The 23,400-nt window shown below is 35.1% G+C and overlaps 1 protein-coding gene across 10 annotated transcripts in view; it reads left to right on the top strand.

Moving 5' to 3' along the window:
• Positions 1-23,400, top strand: part of CRPPA (CDP-L-ribitol pyrophosphorylase A) — a 417,735-nt gene that overhangs the window by 318,932 nt on the left and 75,403 nt on the right. For 2 of the 10 annotated variants that reach the window (XR_014067826.1, XR_014067825.1), the window contains 2 exons: positions 9,306-9,360; positions 10,645-10,788. The exons of 6 other annotated variants lie outside the window; for them this stretch is intronic. The gene's annotated coding sequence lies outside the window, so the exon portion shown is untranslated. Of the gene's footprint in view, positions 1-9,305; positions 9,361-10,644; positions 10,789-17,384; positions 17,598-18,225; positions 18,283-23,400 lie in introns of those variants that run through there. 2 more of the 10 variants (XR_014067827.1, XM_081537645.1) reach the window with 2 other exon arrangements.

The following is a 23,400-nucleotide window of genomic DNA, read 5'->3' as shown; positions in this document are numbered from 1 at the left end:
CGTGTGCTGTCAGGGTACCAGCTTTATCCAACTTCTCAATGATTTATTAAAATGAAAAATCCTTAGAAAATCTTTGTTCTTCTGTTACATTCTTAAGTCATCACCCATTAGACAAGTTACTTCATAAAATTAAAAAATAATCAGTTGATTTCATTTAGAATGTGCTTAGAACTTATAACAAAATTCCATTTTGAGGGGTAGGATTGGGGTGGATGGTCCTCAGAGTCCACAGTGATAATTCTCACTATTCATAATCCCGTTCTTGAAATCACATCCTTCCCTGGCTGTTATCTTTCTCACATTATCTTCAAATGTGTGGTAATTACACGTTCGTTGATTCACTAAGTTTATTTTTAATGAGCTTCTGAATTATTCTATTGGGTTATATGAAATAGATCAGCTATTTTCAGATGAATTGACATAACATAAATGGCCCAGAGTAGATAGTGATGACTATTCTTGATACTGTCTTATTAGTATCAAAAAATAAATTTAATAGTTACTATATTTAAAGTAACAAAACTCTATTCTGTGTTTATTTACAGTTTTAAAAGATCATGTTTTAGTCTCAAAAACTGGTTGTGGCTTACTCTCCCTGTCCCACAATGAAAATAAGAGATTGTGTTTTAAATGCCATTTCAGATATTCATTTTCTGAGTGGCTCTTAAAACAAAGACGATTAGCAGTTTTCTTGTTGAAGTGTGTTAAACAAGAGTATTTAAGTGTTTCTTGTTTAAGTCAAATTTATTCACAATTTTTTGGTTTTTATTTATTAATAAAAATGCTGTCAAATTTTTGGTGCTGGAGTAAACCTTTGCATATTTGTCCCTCAATTTGTCAAGCTGTTTTTCTAAAATGGAGAGAGCTGTAAGTAGTTTAAAAAACCCACAAATTCTATATTCCTTTAAAATTCCCACCCCATGGATTTTTGTAGTTGAATATGGATATGGATTTCTTCCCATGTCTCTTAAGCATGATACAGCTTGGCATACAATCCGTATTTTAGAGTTCATTATTGTCATCACATGGTATCTATGGCCTAGCATGTTGGGCAGTTCTCTACTATAAAGACCTATAAAACAGTTATTTTTAAAACATATTCTTGGCTTCTTGTGGTTGATGTGAAAGTGGATGTTTCTGGACAGAGCTCTAGTTACTGAGGATTCTGTCTTATTTCTCTATAAACAAGTCAGTCCTTATGAGTCTAACATAGTTTGCCTTTGGACTTATCTGAAATTTGAATCAATTCAAATATAGCTCATCTGTATTCACTATTCCTCTTTTATAACTTGATTTGTTGTTGTTTTATACACCCTAGGAATTAGCAAGATAGCAAATGACAGGAAATGGCCATTAATTATTTTGCTTAGAAGGGTGGACAAATAAGTACTGAGAAGCTTACTGTCATTTCTTAGAGTGTTTAAATGTCAAGCATATTAAAATATAGCATTAATCTATATACAATCTTCCCATAAATCTCTTTTATTGGATTAATGAACCTATTATAAGCAAACAGACTAATGTTATGAAATATTGAAAACTCTATTGGAGGAGGATTAACATACACATAGTACTGTATATAAAATAGATGAATAACAAGGACCTACTTACAGGACAGAGAAGATATATTCAAGATATTATTGAATATACTGCAAGATATATTCAATATCTTGTAGTAATCTACAATGGAAAAGAATCTGAAAAAGAATATATATATACATATATATGTATAACTAATGATTTTGCTGTACACCTGAAACTAGCACAACATTTTACATTAACTATATTTCAGCTTTTTTAATGATTAAACATTTTAAATGAGAAACAAAAACTGCAATGTACCTAGTCAAAACAAAGGGATTTTTTTACTCTTTGATTAAACAAATCTGTTTTGTTTCTCTCATAAAATATCCACTTTATCCCTTCTAAACATCACCGACTCAAAGGATATGAGTTTGAGCAAGCTCTGGGAGTTAGTGATGGACAGGGAAACCTGGCATGCTGCAGTGCATGGGGTCGCAAAGAGTCGGCTACGACTGAGCGACTGAGCTGAGCTGAACTGAAACAGCACATTACTAGTTAAAAGCAAAAAAATAACGTGCTATAAAAGAATATACAAGAAATTGTTACGTCAGAATAGACATAATGATTGTAACTCAGGATGTCCCTTCAGTATTGAATCTCAAGATCACGAACATGATGAACAAGGCTTCTTCCCTAATAATCAGAAAAACCAAGCTCTCCTTTCCTGAAGACTTACTTTTAAAACTGAGAAATACAATATCCAGAAGAATGCCATCGTAAGCAACAGTCTTAAGTTATCTCTCTGTTCTTATTTTTGTTTTGTCTTTGGCCTACATTGATGAGAACTTATTTCCAAGTAAAATTCATGAATCCAAACAAAATAAACCTGAGCAGGATAGATTTTTTAGTGCATGTTTTCCTTTCATTTTTCAAGTCACAGAAATAGATATTTCATTCTACAAAAGGGCTGTATTTCTTGTAAGATTGATGTACATAACGACTTGTAAGAACTTCCTGTCATTGAACTCGAGTTTACTTGTAAATGTCTTTTAATATATTCCTCTCATGATTATCAGTCATTTTTGCTTTCATGATTTAGTGTTCACCACACAACAGTGTCTCTTGCTCTTCTCATTGAACATATGTATAAGCCAGATAGACATTTTCTCCCCTGCAACTATTATTCCTCTCTGCTAGTATTTTAATTATTTATAGCTGTCAGGCACTTATTTGTCTTTTAAAGGTCTTCCAATCCCAATCAGAATGAATAAACAATTAAAAGGAAGAAAGATTTTGTAGATTTTCTTTTCCTTTTCATTGTGTGTGTTCTATATAACACTTAAATTATTCTTTATGAAATTAGTACATCCAGGAAACCGGAGATTTATGCCTTAGGCTGGGTGAATGGAAAACATGTCACTGCTTCCTTTGTGAGGTTTCCAGGGTGCCACGGGAGATTTTTAAATGCGCTGCTTATTTGTGTTCTCCCCAGATCTTTTTCAGTTTATTATAATGCTGGAGAAATAATTAAAATGTTGCCTAGCCTTTCCTATGCTCTACACCTCACTGAAAACATGTCGGCAGAGCAAGCAAACGTTCGTCATCTCTCAATAAAAAACAGATCCTGCCAGGGATCATGCCAAAACCAACCAAGCATGACAGTCAAATCAATGTATGTTTTGGTTTCAATTTTTATTTTTGCCTTTGCTTTAGCAACTTGACTCTGGTATATGTTGTTTCCTATGCCTTATCATTTTATGGCATGACAGTTCCTGAAATGGACAAGGCTTCCTGCTTACCTTTGCCATATGTATATGTGTGACAACATAAACTATAAGAGAAAGTGACATTTGACTCAGTAAATATTTGTGTTATGTCCCCTACATCTGTTTTACAGAACTTCCTTCATACCTCCATCTGTATTCACTGAACAGTGCTGGCTTCTACCTTTTGTCTGAATGTTACCAATTCTGGAAATAGTATCCCACTTTTCAAGTTAGACTTTTTATTATTATTGACACAAGAGAGTTAATTCTCTCATCAGTTTATATTCACATCATAAAACCCAAATTAATTTGGTTGTTTTTTATTTATTTACTCATTTTGCTATTAGAGGGGCAGGGCATACGTAGCATGCTGTGTGTTAGACCACACAGCCAGCATATTGCTGCTGAGTCATATAAAAATTTCAAGAGGGATTATCTTTTTAATTTGATATTAAACTGAACATAAAAATTAATGGGTCAAAACTTCGGTCATTTAGAAGCTTGTTTTCTTGGACAAGATTATCCCTGAAGCTGTTAAGTGCTTGGACTCCAATACATTCTAATCCTGATTTCAAGTCGGTATTTTTTAGTTATTGTCTGTGTGACTTTGGAAAAGTTACTCAGGCTCTCTTGGTTTTAAGTTTCTAGTTAATGAAATTTACCCATAGGATGTGTTATGTTTTCTTTACCCTTTTTCCCTGATGGTTTTATAAGGTAGTATCCTGTTTCATACTACTGCTGATTATTTTTTGAGTTTTATGTGCATATTTACTTTTGTCCTTTCCTGTCAACTTAAAATCCGTGATGATTTAATATATATTGGCTTGATTCTCTGTACAATAAGAAATTCAATATGACTTTCATCCCTCTTCACAGTCCAGTGTTTTGTAGTGTACTTTATATATTTTGGGGCTTCCCTGGTGGCTCAGATGGTAAAGCGTCTGCCTGCAATGTGTGAGACCGGGGTTCAATCCTTGGGTCAGGAAGATCCCCTGGAGAAGGAAATGGCAACCCACTCCAGTACTCTTGCATGGAAAATCTCATGGATGGAGGAGGCTGGTAGGCTACAGTCCATGGAGTTACAAAGAGTCGGACACGACTGAGCAACTTCACTCACTTTACATATTTTTGGGAAAAAAAAACTTTATCTTTGCAAAATCATTAAAAAGTATTGTTTTGCTTTATGATCTGTTTAAAACAATGCTCTGTCCTTCTCTCTGTTTAACTGAGTAATTTTCTCTGTAACAGTCTGTAAATATTGAGGGACAGCTGGGTACCATTTTCTTGTTTATGAGTCGTTTATCTCAGGTTCCATGAACATTACACCCCCGATTTCTTCCTACAGAGTGTGTCTGCTCCTTCTCAGACTCCTTGCCAGTTCCTTTACTTCTCATAGACCCCTAAATACCACACAGTCCTGTGTGATCCCTCCAAATTCTCACCCACCGGTGTGGTTTTACATACCATCCATTTGAAAATGACTTAATTTCTGTGTCCTATACCCTCAACTTCCCTCATCGCTCAGTTGGTAAAGAATCTGCCTGCAGTGCAGGAGATCTGTGTTTGATCCCTGGGTCAGGAAGATTCCCTGGAGAAGGAAATGGCAACCCACTCGAGTGTTCTTGCCTGGAGAATTCCATGGACAGAACAGTCTGGCAGGCTACAATCCATGTGGTCACAAGAATCGGACCCGACTTAGCAACTAAACCAGTAAATCACCACCCATACTGTCAGCTACCTCTTTGGTATTTTGTCTTGGATTTCTCCCTCAAATCTCAGATTTATCCAAAACAGAGTTTGTAATTTCCCCCAATACCCAAAACCTGCTTCTGGTGGAGCAAACTTTATATAATTTGTGTAGTAACCCTCTATCTGTAATGCTTTTTATCTTAAAGTCTATTTTTTTTTATAGTGAGCATACTGAATACAGTGAACCAAGCTATTTTTTGGTTAGTGCCACTCTCATTTTTCTTTTTCAGTCACTTGACCCTCCTTATGTTTTATATATGGCTGTTATAAAGGCCATGTAGTTGTGTTTAGCTTTTCATCCAACCTGACAATCTGTGTTTTTACCTATGGGCTTAGTCATTTATAATTATTCAAATTAGAAAAATATTTTGAGTGCTTACTCTTATTTTTTGCCCTCTGTGCTACTTTTTTCATATTTTTATTAACTGTTTAATTAAGATTTTTGTCTTTCATTAGTTTTTTCTCTATTATTAATAGTTTTTTATCTTGAAATTCTTGAAATAATTTCAGGCTTAGAAAAGTTTTCAAAAATAGTACAAAGAATTTCTGTATACCCTTGACCCAGAATATATAATATTAATATCTCATGTCACTGCAATGTCAAAATCAGAAAATTAATATTGATATAATTCTATTCTTTATAAGTATTATTAAATTTTGTCCATTTTCTCTATTATTCTTCTTCTGGTTCATGTTTCAATCCTGGAACACATGTTGCATTTTGTTCTCACTTCTTTTTAGTCTCCTTTAATTTGGGACACATCAATTTTTGTCTTTTATGACTTTGCACTTTTGACAAACACTGGCCTGTTATACGGTTTAATGCCTCTCAATTTAAGTTTGTGTTATTTTTTCTCATGAATAAATTCAAGCTATGCATTTTTGGCAAGAATACAAGTAGGGTTTATTCTTTCAGTGCATCATATCAGGGTCAAATAATACCTTTGTGTCTTACTACTGGTGATGATGGGCTTTCCCAGGTGGCCCTAGTGGTAAAGAACCCACCTGCAATGCAGAAGATACTGAGATGCAGGTTCAGTCCCTGGGTTGTGAAGATCCCCTGGAGGGAGGGCATGGCAACCCACTCCAGTATTCTTGCCTGGAGAATCCCATGGAGTGGAACCTGGCAGGCAACAGTCCACAGGGTCACAAAGAGTTGGACACAACCGAAGTGACATGACTGAAGTTGGACATGACTTAGCACGCACGCACTGTTGATGTTATTTGTGATCACATGGTTAAAATAGTAGTTGCCAGGTTTTCCCACTGAAAATTTATTATTTTTCCCTTTATGATAATAAGTAAGTTGTGGGGAAATACCATTAGATTATGTAAATATCCCAATTTTTATCATAGTTTTACAAGCTAATTATAGTATACATTAATGATTCTTGCTAGAAACAATTATGTGGTGATGCTTGTCAAAATGTGGTTATTTTATTTCCATCATTCTTTCCAAGTTTAATAATTAAAAGTCTACAATAAGGAAGAGTTTTTCCTACTATACTATCATTTATCTATCTTCCTTTCTTCTTTCATCTCTCTCTTTCTCCCTGTCAGTTCATGAGTATTAGTTTTATTTTATGAATTTTTCTGAATAACTTTATTATTTTGTTGATTCATTTGTGCCAAATTTGGTCATTAAGAGGGCTTTCATGTTATTCACTGTCCTCATCAGATTTTGAGCATCCCTTACTCTTTAGCTCCAAAAGATGTTTAAAGATTTTCTTGTTTCGTCTCCCAGCCTTGGAATCAGCAATTTCTTTAAGAAATGCAAATTTCTTTTTTTAGATAATAGTATTTAGAAACCAAGATCTGGGCACTAAGGGTGCTCATTGCTTCTGGAGCATCATTATTTGCAAACTCTTTGAGTAGGCATTGCTAGGAAATGTATGTATTTTTATACACTTATTTCTATATTTATATACATACATTTGTATGTAATGTATACTTTATCTAAACTAAACCGTGAGTTCACAGTGACATCTGTTTCCAGTCCAATAGCATGGGATCTTTCTAGCCTCTCCCTTTCCTTATATGTAACCCTTTTCTTCAAGTGTGAGAATCTAGCTTTTATTATCAGCAATGTATTTATTTCTTTGTTCATTCTTGGAATACACATAAGTGTAATTTTAGAATTGCTAGCACATATCTCTGGTAAAACAAATTTGCTAATTAGAGTACAATAGCTTTATGTAGTTCTTTGTCTTAAAATGTAGAATGAAAATAGTATTCTCCAAAGATAATCAGGTTAGTTAGTTTCATTTTCATCCTCTTCAGTTTTATTATTTATTTATAAAATATTTTACTTCATTTGATGTTATTAATAATTCATTATGAATTACCGCTACATCCATCCTGGTTGATACGAAGAATAATTTCTCTTCAGTTTGGAGTGTTACCTTACAGTCTTTTGCCTTATTTCTTTTTCTGTTTTTTAGCATATAGGGTGGTTCATCAATTTAGCTGGCTGAATCTTAATTTCTTTCTTTTGTGTAATAACTCTGTGTAGAAGTATTAATTTCGCTCTTGTTTCTTTGTTGTGAATTTGGCTAGTTTAAAGATAATCTGACTTACTGCAGCTTTCCCTGTCAATGTAGCAAAATCCAGATTCTTTAGTTAATTTATCTTATTTAATGGTGGGGGAATCTTCTGTATTTCAGTATCCTAAATTTTCCCCTTTACCTCTCAACTACTTTATATTACTTCTCTTTTCCTTTTTGTATTTTTCTCTTCCAGGAGAGGACTGTCACTTCCATTCAAGCAGAATTTGAAGTCATTTCTCATGGTCATGCTGTTTTTATGCATGCACTTTTTTCTATTTTTTACATTTTTTTCTTACTATTTTTACATACTTTTTTAAAAATTGTTTTTATACTTAAAGCAGGCGTATTCTCTCTGTTGATGGTTTTAGATGATCATAGTAGCTTTCCACTTCCTTTAAGTTTTGTCAGACTGCCTTAAACTGCTGTGGGGGCTTGAGACAGGATAGAGGTGCATGAGAAATTATTCACTGAAATTTGGTGGTTTTCTCTTTTTGTCTTTTAACTTCCAGTTATTTTGAAGTTTGGAAATTCTTTCCCTTCAACACTGAAAGTGTTGTGTGTTTGTGTTTGTGTGTGTGTTTTAATCTTTTCATTGTTAATTATTGTTTTTGGAGAAAATATTGAGCTTTAGATCCCTGAAAACCCCTAGAGTCTTTTATCCCATTTCCCCTCTACTAATTTAAGTTTCATGTTCTATTGTTTGTGGACTATTTCATAGATTTTTTTGAAATTTTATTTTGCTTATTTATTGTGAAAATCTTAAGTTAATATTTTAATCTGCCAAAACTTTCATGAATCTTAGAACATTTTGTTTAATCACTTACCTTCCACCTTTTATGCTAGTGTTCTTTTTTTAAAAATTTATTTGGCTTCTCCGGGTCTTAGCTGCGGCATGTGAGATCAGTTCCCTGATCGAGGTTCTGAACCCAGGCTCCCTGCGTTGAGAGTGTGGGGCCTTTAGCCACTGGACCAGCAGGGAAGTCCCTGTACTTGTGTTCTTATTCAGCGCTTTTATTTTGTTCTTTTAAATACTTTCCACATTTAAATGTTACTTTTTTTTCTTGAGACACTTCTTTTCGATTTATGTACTTATTTTAAAACTACTTCTTTGTTTTCCATACCTTCTAACCTATTAGATTTTCTTTCTGAAATTATTTTTTTTCCACTTGAGGTACATCCTTTAGTGCCAGAGTATTTTTAGAAATATAATTTTATGTTTATCTGAGGGAGCCCATCTTCTGTTTTCATGTAATAAATACTGTTTGTGGGGTATTATGTATAAGTTATTCTAGGTTGATAGGTATTTTTGGAAGGAATTTTTGTTTTTTGGTGGCTTTTTAAAAAATTCTTGGCAGTTGCAAATATGTCATTGTGTTTTTGCTACTATTATTGCTGTGAGAAAAACTGTTGTCCAGGTAACTGTTAGTCCTCTGTTGGTTGTTCTCTCTAGCTGCTTTAGGATCATGTCTTTATGTTTAGTGTTCCATGGTTTCCCTGAAATTTGTCTACTTGTTGAATTTCCTTTTTACCCACTTTAGAATTCATTGGGTTTCCTTTATGAATGAATTCCTATATTCTATCAATTCTGGACAATTTTTTAGCAATGACTTATTTATTATTTATCCCCATTGTTGCTCTCCTCACTTTCTGATTAACTATATATTAAACATTGCTATCATGTCTGCCAAATCTCTTAACTTCTCTTTATATGTTCTGATAGGAATTTTGATTAATTTCTTCAATTCTGTCTTCAGTTTCAGTAATTCTCTTTTCAGGTGAGTATAATATGTTTAATCCATCTTTTGAGACATTTTGTTTAAATTGTAACATTTTTATTTGTAAAATTCTATTTCTTATTTTTCAAGCCTGCTCTTCATTGAGGGCCTTTGCTTATTTTTGTGATTCCATACTTGTTTATTTTGAATTTTTTTACATAGTTTTAAAATATTTTGTGCTTGGAAATTCTAATGCTGGATTCATTTTGAAACTAAACTGGTCTGTTATTTTCTTCATAACTTATTATTTTGAGTGCATATATGTGTTTATGTATTTGTTTAGCTTGCTGAACTACGTATTTAATGAAAAAAGCATCTATCTATTCATATCTTAATATATAACTTATAGCTAATCTCAGGGAGCTCCTTGAAATACAGTCACTGAAAGGAGCCTCATTCTTATTTTTTTGCTCATTTATTTCATTATTGTATAAGTTAAGTTTTAAAATACTCTTTAAAAAAAAAAATGCTCCATTGTTAGGTATGCTTTCAGAGCCCTGCATATCCCGCAGTGTCTCCTTTTATGTTCTTACATTAGCCAGGATTCCTAGGCAATAATCTTTTCCTTGGATCCCTTTGCTTGTGGTATTTAGTATTCCAGAGAACTTATACATCAGCCATTCTTATCTATTGAAATTAATCTGTATTGCCTGCTGAAGCCTGCTGAATTTTTATCTTTAAATTTGGAAGTATCATCAGAATATGGCTTCTTTGGAGTGTTCTTTCACTAATTATGAAAGGCACCAAATAATTTCTGTCTATCTGCAAACGTTTGTCTTTCTTCAACTCAAAGAATTTTCTTCTACATATTTATAATGACTTCTGTATTATCTGTGTTTTCTTCCCCAAGTTTGTATAATTTATAATGTATAATTTATATAAGATCGGTATATAATTTATATACATTATCATATATGTAATTACATAATTATATACATTATAATTATATAGTTGTTATATTAATAATATATGTAACTTAGTTCCTTAATTGGTGTCTTGACTCTCTTCTCATTATTTTCAATCTTTTATTCTTCTGAGCTCTATAGATCTTCAAATCTGTATTCCATTTAGCTAAGTTAAATTTATATAGAAAAGATTGTATGCCACTTCCAATAAGGTATTTAATTCAAATACATTTATTTAATATCTATATGAAATATTGAGTGACATAAAATTATTCCTACTTTGGTCTTACCTCTGTGTTTGAAGCATCTTCTTAAATCTTGTTTTCACTTTGCTCCATCATTTCAGGGAAAGGTAGTTAATTCTAATGATTTCAAAAAGTTCTTTCCACCTAGAAAATTGTTTTACATATCTGCTGATTTTTATCTACCTTCTCATTGAGAAGAAGCTCTATGGATAATCTACCATGTGTTGTTCTCCATGCAAAAGACCTCAGCTCTTCATTGTAGGAGAGAGCTTTTTCAGGTTAGTGTTCTGCTAGTCAAGGCTGATAAAAATTGGCACCATTCTGATCAGGGTAGAACAGTTTTTGTTTATTTGGAATTTTTTTTTACATAGTTTTAAAATATTTTATGCCTGGAAATCCTAATGCTGAATTCATTTTGAAACTAAACTGGTCTGTTGTTTTCTTTATAGCTTGCTATTTTGAATGCATATATGTGTTTATGTGTTTGTCTAACTTGCCCAACTACATATTCTGTTTAGTGAGAAAAAATCTATCCATTCATATCTTAATATATAACTTATAGCTTAATATCAGGGAACTTCTTGAAATACAGTCATTGAAAGGAGTCTCATTCTTATGAGGAAATATAGTTTTTATTTATCTATTTTTTTTTTTATAAATTTATTTATTTTAGTTGGGGACTAATTACTTTACAATATTGTAATAGTTTTTGCCATACATTGACATGAATCAGCCATGCGTTTACATGTGTTCCCCTTCCTGGACCCCCCACCCACCTCCCTCCCCATCCCATCCCTCTGGATCATCCCATTGCCCCGGCCCTGAGCCCTTGTCTCATGCATCGAACATGGAATGGTGTTCTGTTTCACATATGATAATATACATGTTTCAATGCTATTCTCCCAGAACGTCCCACCCTCACCTTCTCCCTCAGAGTCCATAAAATTGTTCTATGCATCTGTGTCTCTTATTCTGTCTCTCATATAGGGTTATCGTTACCATCTTTCAAATTCCATATATATGCATTAGTATACTGTATTGTTGTTTTTCTTTCTGGCTTACTTCACTCTGTATAATGGGCTCCAGTTTCATCCATCTCAGTAGAACCGATTCAAATGTATTTTTTTTAATGGCTGAGTAATGTAGTTTTTAATACAAAGGTAAATACTTTTCTGTGGAACTTTGTGAGTAAAATTTTGGGTACTAACTACTCACACATTAAACCAATATTTAAGTCTAATGGTCATGAACTAGACATTTTTTTCTTTTTTAACTGCTTAGAACTATTTCCACAATAATTCTCTCTGCCCACTCACATGTTTCTATCAAGAAGTTATGTTTGAATTGGGCTATTTTAGTTATCTTTCCTTGATTTAAGTTTGTAGTTAAAATTTTGAATCTAAATTTTATAGAAAAATTTTACCCAGGCTTTATGTTCTAAGAGAAATTATCAGTATATTTTTCTACTAACACCTGAGCCATCCATTCAGAAAGATAGCCTTCTGAATAATCTTTTTGTCCATCCTATCATTTCTCACCCATTGTGGAAATAGTACTCATTGCTTACCAATGCCTAGTATACAGATTTTTTGCTTAGGCAACCACCTCAAGTAAGAGAATACCTACATCATTGTCTATTTTATCCTCCTGACTTTGGTATATTAGTGTAAATTTATTATTGTCCCTACTTATCTCTGAGGCCAGGCTTTTTTTTCATAGGAGAGAAATCAGGTAGCATAAATTTCTTGTTTTTGACATCTTTCCAGTTTTCAAGTATAGATACAAGTTTTTCTTTTCTTATTTTTATTTTCAGGAGGTTATTTCTATAATGATGTATCTTTATCTAAAAATTTTGATGCTTCAAAGATATCTTAACAGTTTTATATAAAGCCAGATCTTTATAGAATTAATTAGCAAATTCATCTAGTTCGTTTCCCAAGTACCTACTGTAGGCATAGTACTTTGATTTTAGAATTTAATTTGGGAGAGTTGTCTTTTACTTTCTACAGTTTAGTTAAGAAAATGGGATCTATAAATAGACAAACTTGACAAAATATTTGTAAGAGATTGTGAGGCAAACTGTGATAATGCAAATTACTGATGTGCAATAAAATAGATGATTTCATAAGAGGAAGTCATCACAGCCAGGTCTTAGAAAATTGATGTGAATAAGAAAGGCAATTATTGGGATACAATTTTCCTGGAGAAAACAGTGATTATATCAGTATGGCCACAGAAGTCAATTCTACATAGTAAAGGAGTGGAGACTATGTTTAGGAGGATTGATTGGGAATAATCTTGAATTCTAAGGTGAATTTTGTGCTGACAGTAATGTGGGTGAAAGTAATACCATGAAAATGATTGTTCTAGTGAGGTTAGTGCAGTAGCCAAGAGCAGAAAGAAGTAGCTAGCTAGGACACCCTAGTGGGATCTACTTAAAAAATGGTAAAGAATAGGCTTAAAGTGGTTGGAGTACAGCTGGTGAGGGATGTCACAACACAAAACTAGCAGGATATGGTAACTGTTGGGTAAGTTGTACACGATCAAAACATTTTTGCTAATTAAAAGAGACATTGTGTATGAGACAGCTTTTTCAACTTTATTAGGTTGGGGAATTGATACTGTGAATGATGTTGTAACAAAGTACAGTATGACAGTGTGACAAGTCCCAGATCTAGAAATAATTGACACAATAATGAACTGCTTGTTCCTCGAGCCAGACGTCTGGTGCTTTTGGCAGCCCATGTTTTACCCCACTGTGTTCTGGCTCTGAGCTCTGCATACTTGGGTTTGTGTTAATCTTTATTCTCTGTTCTTATTCAGCAGAGTAACACTGCTGTCTCCATAGGGTATTCTTAACCAGTTCTCTCTTTCTTCTTAATTATCTAATTTCACAATACTTACTGAGCACCTTCGCTTCGTGTGCAAGACCTTGTGCCAGGCATGAAGGATAAAGGAGATGAGAAGTGCTATGTGGTGACTGTGTTCATAAGTAAACTCAAGTACGTTTTCACTAGTATTTTTCAGGAGACATTTGTTTCACTCAGATGAGCAAGAGGCAAATACTTTTCATTTGGAGAGAACTGTTTTGTTTTTCTCAGTCTCTTAGTAAATGACTGCTTTTCTCCTGAAGTTTGGGAAATTTACAAACACCTGGCATTTATTTTCATTTCCACTAGGGGACAGTGTGTTACCATTAGATTTTTTTTCTTCCATATCAGCAAATTGTATGCAGAAGGGAAATTTAGCCTCTGATTATTTGGATATGATTTTAATTACCTTATACATGTGACACAACTTTAAATATTTCTAAAGTATACAGTTTTGATTTTTGTGTATTTTATGTGGTATGGATGGATACACATGCAGACATATATACAGATTTTATTTGTTTAGATTGTTTGAAATTTTGTAGCATTTAGATACTTTTTATATGAGTTCACCAAAACAGGAGTGGATGGCAGAAAGATATTAATATCGAAATATAAGCCACTTGAATTTCGGTACAGTTTTATCATTCATGGAGATTGAATTAGGCTTTTGGTATGAAATTTGCTGAGAAAATGTAATGTTTACCCTTCCTTAAGGATAATTTCTTGAGACATTTAAAGCCTATATTTATGTATATTTTTTAAAATTATAAATTTTCTTTTAACAAGGTACATTGTCTTCTTTAGGAATGATATTCATGGAAGATGAAAATCTCTAAAAGATTTTCTTTTAAGTTGACTATAAAGATTTGGAGAACAGTGATGTCATAGCTTTTCCTGCCATTCTTTGAGACAATATCCTACAAAAGTCACATAAATTTGATTCTAACAGCATAACATAAATTTGTTTATACCTCTTTATTCAAGTACTGATTGTGTGTGTGATAGGGCAATAGGGTTTAATGTTTTGAAATATACCTTTTAAAAAGTACTTTAAGTTTAGATACACTGGGTATGGCTTCCCTATTGTATCAAACAATAAAGAATCTGCCTGCAATGCAGGAGACCTGGGTTCGATCTCTGAGTCGGGAAGATCCTCTGGAGAAGAGAATGACTACCCACTCCAGTATTCTTGCCTGGAGAATTCCACGGACAGAGGAGACTGGTAGGCTATAGTCCTGGGGTTGCAAAGAGTCAGACACGACTGAGCCACTAACACTTTGACTTTTCACACTGGGTATAGTTTTGCCGAAAGTTGTCCTTTGAGATAACTGAAAGGGGTAGTTGATCAGTAAGGAACTTTGAGAATATGGCATTACAGAAAATCAACCACTTGTACACTTGTAATGTGTTACTCCTTCATCACTTGCTTCTGGAGTGGTAGACTTTGCCTGTCTAAATTGTGAGGTGGATGGTCATGCTGTGCTGTGCTCAGTCACTCAGTCATGTCTGACTCTTCGCGACCCCATGGACTGTCGCCCACCAGGCTCCTCTGTCCATGAGATTCTCCAGGCAAGAATTCTGGAGTGGGTTGCCATACCCTCCTCCAGGGGATCTTCACAACCCAGGGATTGAACCCAGGTCTCAGAGCAGGAGAAAAGAAAAGCTGCTGTGAATGATGAGGTACCCCCTTCGTCCCCAGTCTTCTGTGAAAATAAAGAAATCCTCTTTCCCTTGCTTTTCAAAGCCTTGCTTTGCCAAAGGCTTCAAAGTCCCATGAGAGACACGTGTAACCCAATGTTCATCGCAGCACTGTTTACAATAGCCAGGACATGGAAGCAACCTAGATGTCCATCGTCAGATGAATGGATAAGGAAGCTGTGGTACATATACACAATGGAATATTACTCAGCTATTAAAAAGAATGCATTTGAATCAGTTCTAATGAGGTAGATGAAACTGGAGCCTATTATACAGTGTAAAGTAAGTCAGAAATAAAAACACCAATACAGTATATTTACGCATATATATGGAATTTAGAAAGATGGTAACAATGACCCTATATGCGAGACAGCAAAAGAGACACAGATATAAAGAACAGACTTTTGGACTCTGTGGGAGAAGGCGAGGGTGGGATGATTTGAGAGAATAGCATTGAAACATGTATATTACCACATGTGAAACAGATCACCAGTCCAAGTTTGATGCATCAAACAGGTCACTCAAAGCCAGTGCACTGGGACAACCCAGAGGGATGGGATGGGGAGGGAGGAGGGATGGGGGATGTATGTACACCCATGGCTGATTCATGTCAATGTATGGCAAAAACCACTACAATATTGTGAAGTGATTAACCTCCAATTAAAATTAATTAATTTTTAAAAATTAAAAACAAAAACAAAAACAAATGGGGCCAAATTTAACCTAAAAGATTTTGCAGAGTAAAGGAAACCTTTGACAAAACAAAAAGAGAATCTACTGAATAGGAGAAAATATATGCAAATAGCATAACAATAAGGGATTAATATCCAAAATACGTAAACAGTTCATAGAAATCAATATAAAAAACAATGTAATTAAAAAACTGGGCAGAAGACCTGTATAGGCCTCTTCTTCAGGGTTGGCCCGCTCTCACACCTTGACGGTGTACTCTCCTTTGTTTACCAAATGAAACTCTTGAGTTGCAACCAAAAAAAAAAAGTCCCATGAGAATTTTTGCATTGAAAAAATTTTTACACTACTGAAAATAAGAGATATAATCATGGGAAGGAAACCTATCCATCAACCAAAAAAAGAAAAAAAAAGATACGGTACATACAAAAAAACCCTCGAAGTACAGAGTTGTATTGATAAGACTTAATTACTCTAGAGTAAATTGAGAATTATATTTTTTAAAGATAAAAGTAGTTAGAACTTTCATGAATCTTTCAACTAAACACAGTGTATTTCTTTGGAGAAATGTCTGTTTGGAGCCTCTCCCCATTTTTTAACTGGGTTGTTTGTTTTCTTTTCTATTAAGTTGTATAAGGTTGTTTTTTTTTTTAAATGTATTATGGATTGTAGATCAATTATACTTCAATATAAAATAAAAATGTTTTAAAAATAACATATTTTATCCAAATCCTGAAGGTACAAAGTGATAAGGAAATAGTTAAATATGACAAGTTTCTAGTTAAAACCCCTGGTGAAGTCTAATTCTAAATAATTCAGTTTGAGGATTTAAAAAATTTTAAATAGCAATTTTATATTGCTATTTTATTTGATATTTTTCCTGATATTTAAAAAAATCCAACTGTAAGAAACTCTTTCAAGATGTCAATGAGAAATTGCTAACCTGCTGAAAAAAATTAGGTACACATTTTTCTGTTGTTACTTTTAGCTTGACTTCCATTATATCTTTCTTAACCTCTAAATCAGCAGAAAGCTAAAACTTTGTGAATTATTGCTATGATTCTTTTGGTGATCTTTTATTGAAAATTGCAATATTCAAACAAAAATGTTTTCTTTGTACAGATTTTGAGTATTTTGATGAGGATAAATATTCTCTAAAAATTTAGACAATATTATGAATTATCAGTTTTATATAGCAAATCAAATTTAGTTCCTTGAATTTAAATTGTCTTGAAAGTAAGTTTTACAAAGCTTACTTTTCTTACTAGAATAAAATGTGTTTATTCTGAAAATTTTGAAAATAAAGCAAAATATAAAGATGAAATAAAAATAGCCATAAATCTGTCATCCAAGAATAACTCTTGTTTACATTTTGATATTTTCCCTTCCAGTAATTTAAGAAACCTGGCTACTTTATGACCAGTTTCTAGTTTATAGTATAGTTTTAACCAAGAAAAAAAGTGAATATTGTATTTTCCAGCTAGAAGTTATATTATTATTTTATGAGATGATAGTGTTTGCAATTATTATATCTTTTCCAAAATGTGACATTGTTATTAAGTGACTAGAGTGATGAATTAAAACAAGTAATTCTTGTTATGACAATAATTTAGATTTAAGCAAAAATGTTGCAACGCTATGGACTATAGCTTGCCAGACTCCTCTGTCCGTGGAATTCTCCAGGCAAGAATACTACAGTGGGTTGCCATGTCCTCCTCCAGGGGATCTTCCTGACCCAGGGATGGAACCTGCATCTCTTACTCTCCTGCATTGGCAGGTGGATTCTTCACCACTAGTGCTACTTGGAAAATACCATAGACTTTAACATATCTTTTTTTTTTTTTTTTTTTTTATAAATTTATTTATTTTAGTTGGGGGCTAATTACTTTACAATATTGTAATAGTTTTTGCCATACATTGACATGAATCAGCCATGGGTTTACATGTGTTCCCCTTCCCAGACCCCCCACCCACCTCCCTCCCCATCCCATCCTTCTGGATCATCCCATTGCCCCGGCCCTGAGCCCTTGTCACATGCATCGAACATGGAATGGTGCTCTGTTTCACATATGACAATACACATGTCTCAATGCCATTCTCCCAGAACGTCCCACCCTCACCTTCTCCCTCAGAGTCCATAAAATTGTTCCATGCATCTGTGTCTCTTATTCTGTCTCGCATGTAGGGTTATCGTTACCATCTTTCAAATTCCATATATATGCATTAGTATACTGTATTGTTGTTTTTCTTTCTGGCTTACTTCACTCTGTATAATGGGCTCCAGTTTCATCCATCTCAGTAGAACCGATTCAAATGTATTTTTTTTAATGGCTGAGTAATATTCCATTGTGTATATGTACCACAGCTTCCTTATCCATTCGTCTGCTGATGGACATCTAGGTTGCTTCCATGTCCTGGCTATTGTAAACAGTGCTGCGATGAACATTGGGGTACATATCTTTTTATATATCCTCCCATTTTTCGTTTAATTAAAAAAAATTAATGCTTGTGTTTTTTATGTGTTATATAAACATTGATGTGCCATGTTCACAGTTTATTCTGACTGCTGAGTATATATCAAGGTAAACCTGAAGCCTAGGAATGAATGTTGCTAATGTTACACATAGAGCTTCCCTGATGAGTCAGTGGTAAAGAATCTGCGTCCAATGCAGGAAATGTGAGTTCAATCCCTGGCTCAGGAAGATCCATGCCCTGGGGAAGCAAATGGCAACCTATTCCAGTATTCTTGCCTGGAAATCCCATGGACAGAGGAGCTTGGCAGGCTAAAAGTCCATGGGGGTCACAAAAGCGTCAGACACAACTTAGCAACTGAACAACAAGAGTTACATATTGTAAATAAACTGCTGATTAATTTGGGTACTTTTTTCTTATGTTTTTGTTGGGTTCCCACTTTTCTTACAATACCTACATAAATTGTAGCTTATCACACTGATATGCCACTCTAAGAATCAGTCATTTCTTGTCCATCTTGGAACTCTACAGTGTTTTCCTCCTTTTTCTCTCATCATTTTATTCTATCTCCCTGAGGAACCATTCCTGCCTTCTGTGATCCTACCATGCTCTGAATCCCCTCATTTCTCTTATGCCCAGATATAGCAATATAACCTACAGTCTAGCAGGGGGTCGCTAAGAGTCGAACACGACTGAGCAACTTTACTTTCACTTTTCACTTTCATTCATTGGAGCAGGAAATGGCAACCCACTCCAGTGTTCTTGCCTGGAGAACCTCAGGGATCGGGGAGCCTAGTGGGCTGCCGTCTATGGGGTCGCACTGAGTCGGACACAACTGAAGTGGCTTAGCAGCAGCAGCAGCAGCAGTCTCTTGAGAGTCCCTTGGACAGTAAGGAGATCAAAGCTGCTGCTGCTGCCACCAAGTCACTTCAGCCGTGTCCGACTCAGTGTGACCCAATAGTCGGCAGCCCACCAGGCTCCCCCATCCCTGCGATTCTCCAGGCAAGAACACTGGAGTGAGTTGCCATTGCCTTCTCCAATGCATGAAAGTGAAAAGTGAAAGTAAAGTCACTCAGTCGTGTTCGACTCTTAGCGACCCCATGGACTGCAGCCTACCAGGCTCCTCCATCCATGGGATTTTCCAGGCAAGAGTACTGGAGTGGGGTGCCATTGCCTCCTCTGGGAGATCAAAGCAGTCAATCCTAAAGGAAATCATCCCTGAATATTCATTGGAAGGACTGATGATGAAGCTGAAGCTCAAATACTTTGGCCACCTGATACAAAGAGCTGACTCATTAGAAAAGACCCTGATGCTGGGAAAGATTGAAGGCAGGAGGAGAAGGGGGACAATGGAGGATGAGATGGTTGGATGGCATCACTGACTCGATGGACATGAGTTGAGCAAGCTCCAGGAGGTGGTGAAGGACAAGGAAGCCAGGCATGCTGTAGTCCATGGGGTCACAAAGAGTCAGTCACTAGTGAGTGACTGAACAACAACAAGTCTTGTACATTTTTTTTTTTTTTTACCTTACATGACATTGATTTTCTTGGGATGAGGTTAATATTTTTTAATTTTTTTGTTTCATGGAGTAAATATTCCAAGATGACATGGTCATTGACATAACACATATGCAGTTTTCTAAATGTCCCAAGCAGGTTTTGTGGTGATGGTGGTAGGGCGTGTCAGTAGATAAAGAATAGGGAAATAGACTAATAATGTGATTAGAAGGTACAAGGAGATTATGGTTGTAATTCACCATTTCTGTCTCTGTGCTTCAGTTTGGATATTTTTTTTACTTCACTAAGACTGTCTTTGGATCTGCCCATCTCACATTAAAGCTTCGCTGGTGGCTCAGATATTAAAGAATCTCCAGGCAATTCAGGAGACTTGGGTTCAGGAGATCCCTGAGCTGGGGAAGATGCCCTGGAGAAAGGAATGGTAACCCACTCCAGTATTGCCTGGAGAATTCCATGGACAGAGGAGCCTGATGGGCTACAGTCCATGGGGTTGCAAAGATTTGGACACAATTGAGTGACTAACACACACATGCAATCTCATGTTAAACCAGTCAATAAATTCTTAATTTCAAGTATTATATTGTAAAATTATAAATTTATTTTTATTTGAGACTCCAATTCTACATTAACATTTTCCAGTTTTCATCAACATTTCCATCTCTTCCTCATTTTTTTTTTCAATATATTAATCATAGTAATTTTACAAACCTTGCATGGTAATTCCAATATATGGATCATTTCTGGATCTGTTTAAATTGATATTTTTTTCTCTTGTTTATGGGTGATGCTTTTCTTTTTTTTTTTTTTGCTGCTTTGTGTTCTACTTCTTTACTTGTCAAGTAATATTTTACTGCCTGTCATACGTTAGTTATGCTGCTGCTGCTGCTAACTCACTTCAGTCGTGTCCGACTCTGTGCGACCCCATAGACGGCAGCCCACCAGGCTCCGCCATGCCTGGGATTCTCCAGGCAAGAACACTGGAGTGGGGTGCCATTTCCTTCTCCAGTCCATTAAAGGGAAGAGTGAAAGTGAAGTTGCTCAGTCGTATCCGACTCTTAGCAACCCCATGGACTGTAGCCTACCAGGCTCCTCCGTCCATGGGATTTTCCAGGCAAGAGTACTGGAGTGGAGTTATAATACATTATAAAAGTAGTTCTGGCTTATTTTAGCTTCCTGCAAAGAATAAAATTTGTTCTGGAGAGCACTTGTGTTATTGGGAAATCAACTTGGTATTCTGGAGGTTGTTAAAGCTTCGTTCAGGCAGCTCTTGTTCAGTTTTGTCCTTATTCCTGGGCTGTAGGCATGGCCAATCAGATATCTCGGCTGAAGGTCACGAATGTTCACCAAGGTCTCCGTGTTCCAGCCTAAATCACATCTAATCTCCTTCTAAGTACAGAGGAGCTTCTGAAATCTCTTCTCCTCTCTCCAGCTTGCCAGGAATTATTCTCTTTTAGTCCCCATGGAGTCTCTTCCTATGCAAGCACCGAGTAGGAACTGGCCAAACAAGTGGAGTTTTCAGCAGAATTTTAGGAATTCTTTGCAGCTCTCCCCTTGCCGGGATATTTTTTGCCCAATATGAGTTACTTGAGCAATTTTAAATTGTAACCTCTATTTTTAACATCCAGACAGACTGTCATTCTCTTGGGCTCTATTTCTCCTCTTCATAAGTTTTGAAAAATTCTCTTAACAAGACATCTGAGGTGAATGTTAGCCAAAGATCTCTGCTTTCAAGGACAGTGGACATGTGTTGGTTACTGTCTTAGATCTGCAAACAACATTTTTACCTAGAGTTTTCCAGGTTTAATGGTTGTGAGAGTCCGTTGGACTGCAAGGAGATCCAACCAGTCCATCCTAAAGGAGATCAGTCCTGGGTGTTCATTGGAAGGACTGATGTTGAAGCTGAAACTCCAATACTTTGGCCACCTCATGCGAAGAGTTGACTCATTGGAAAAGACCTTAATGCTGGGAAGGATTGGGGGCAGGAGGAGAAGGGGACAACAGAGGATTAGATGATTGGATGGCATCACTGACTCGATGGACATGGGTTTGGGTAAACTCCGGGAGTTGGTGATGGACAGGGAGGCCTGGTGTGCTGCGATTCATGGGGTCGCAAAGAGTCAGATGCGACTGAGCGACTAAACTGAACTGATGATGAATTAGTGAGTAGGTGATATCAGCTACTCTGTTGTGGCTCCATAAAAATATTTCTAGCAGCTGTTAAAATAGAATATTTGTTAGATATCTGTGATTTACATGTCTTACTTGGTTTAGTCCTTACCAAAAAAATTCTGTAAAGTAGATAATATCGTTAACTCCAGTTTCAGATGAAAAACACACAACTAAAAACTTCAATAATTTGCTCAAAAATCATTTGGCAGTTGTCAAAGCCAGTGTTTGATACCAGCAATCTGAGTCTAGAGCCTGATTAAACACTTCTTTTCTTGAAAAATAATACACTTTGTTTTTTAGACCCACAGAAGAATTGAGAAGACAGTACAAAGTTTCCCTGTGCCCTGTGTGCAGCTTCCCCTATTATTAACAACTAAAGCCATTGTTTACACAGATTTCCTTGGTTTTACCCACTGTATTTTTTTATTCCAGGATACTACATTACTCTTAGCTGTCATGTCTCCTTAGGTTCCTCTTCGCTGTGACAGTTTCTAGACTCCCCTTGTTTTTCATAAATTTAACAGTTTTGAGGAGTATTGGTCAAATATATTGTAGAATGTCCCTCTATTGGAGTTTGTCTGATGTTTTTCTCATGACTAAACTGAAGTTATGGGTTTGGGGTCAGGGAGAGACCACACAGATAATGAAATACCATTTCATCGTATTAAGAGGGACTTCCCTGGCAGTCCAGTGGTTAAGACTTTACCTTCCAATACAGAGAGTACAAGTTTGATTCCTGCTTGGGGAGCTAAGATCTCACATACCTAGTGGCCAAAAATCCAAAACATAAAACAGAAGGAATATTGTAACAAATTCAATAAAGACTTCAAAAAATAGTCCACATCAAAAATATATTAAAAAAAAAAAATCAAGGGTGCATACCATCAGCATGATTTTTCAGTGTTCATGTTAACCTTGCTCATGTAGTTTTAACATTAAATTTTTTATCCTGTCATATTTGGAACACAGAAAATAATGAATGCATATACATATATGTAAATATGGATGAATGATGATAAAATGCCCACCTGTAATGCCCTCCTCGCATCTTTATATCCATCAAGGGTTAAAATACTGTTTTGAAAATCCACTTTCAGCAGGAAATCCATTTTAAAGTTTTATTTGCATTTTTTTTTTTACTTATTTTATCAGTACTTTTATAGAGAAATGGAGTTTTGAGATGAGTTTGAAATCTATAAATTATTTATATATCTAATCTGTGTACCTACTAGAATTTTCTAAGTATATGTCTGTCTCACCATCTTGTTTAAATCAGCTCTTAAAATTCCATGTTTTTCAAAGATGAAATGATTGAGCTCAGGCAGAGAGGGAAAAATATATAGTGAAATACCATAGGTTCTTTTCACTGAATTCTAATCTTTGCAAATGATGCCTATAAACAACTGTGAATCTTTAAAAGAACATTCTTACTTAAATTCATTATTAGTTAAAGATATGTAAGTTATGGAG

Source organism: Giraffa tippelskirchi, chromosome 10 (assembly GCF_054371585.1).
Source record: "Giraffa tippelskirchi isolate mGirTip1 chromosome 10, T2T-mGirTip1v1.2.pri, whole genome shotgun sequence".
NCBI classification, from domain to species: domain Eukaryota; kingdom Metazoa; phylum Chordata; class Mammalia; order Artiodactyla; family Giraffidae; genus Giraffa; species Giraffa tippelskirchi.
Note: the sequence above shows the minus strand (reverse complement) of the source record. Positions and strands in the feature narration are given on the sequence as shown.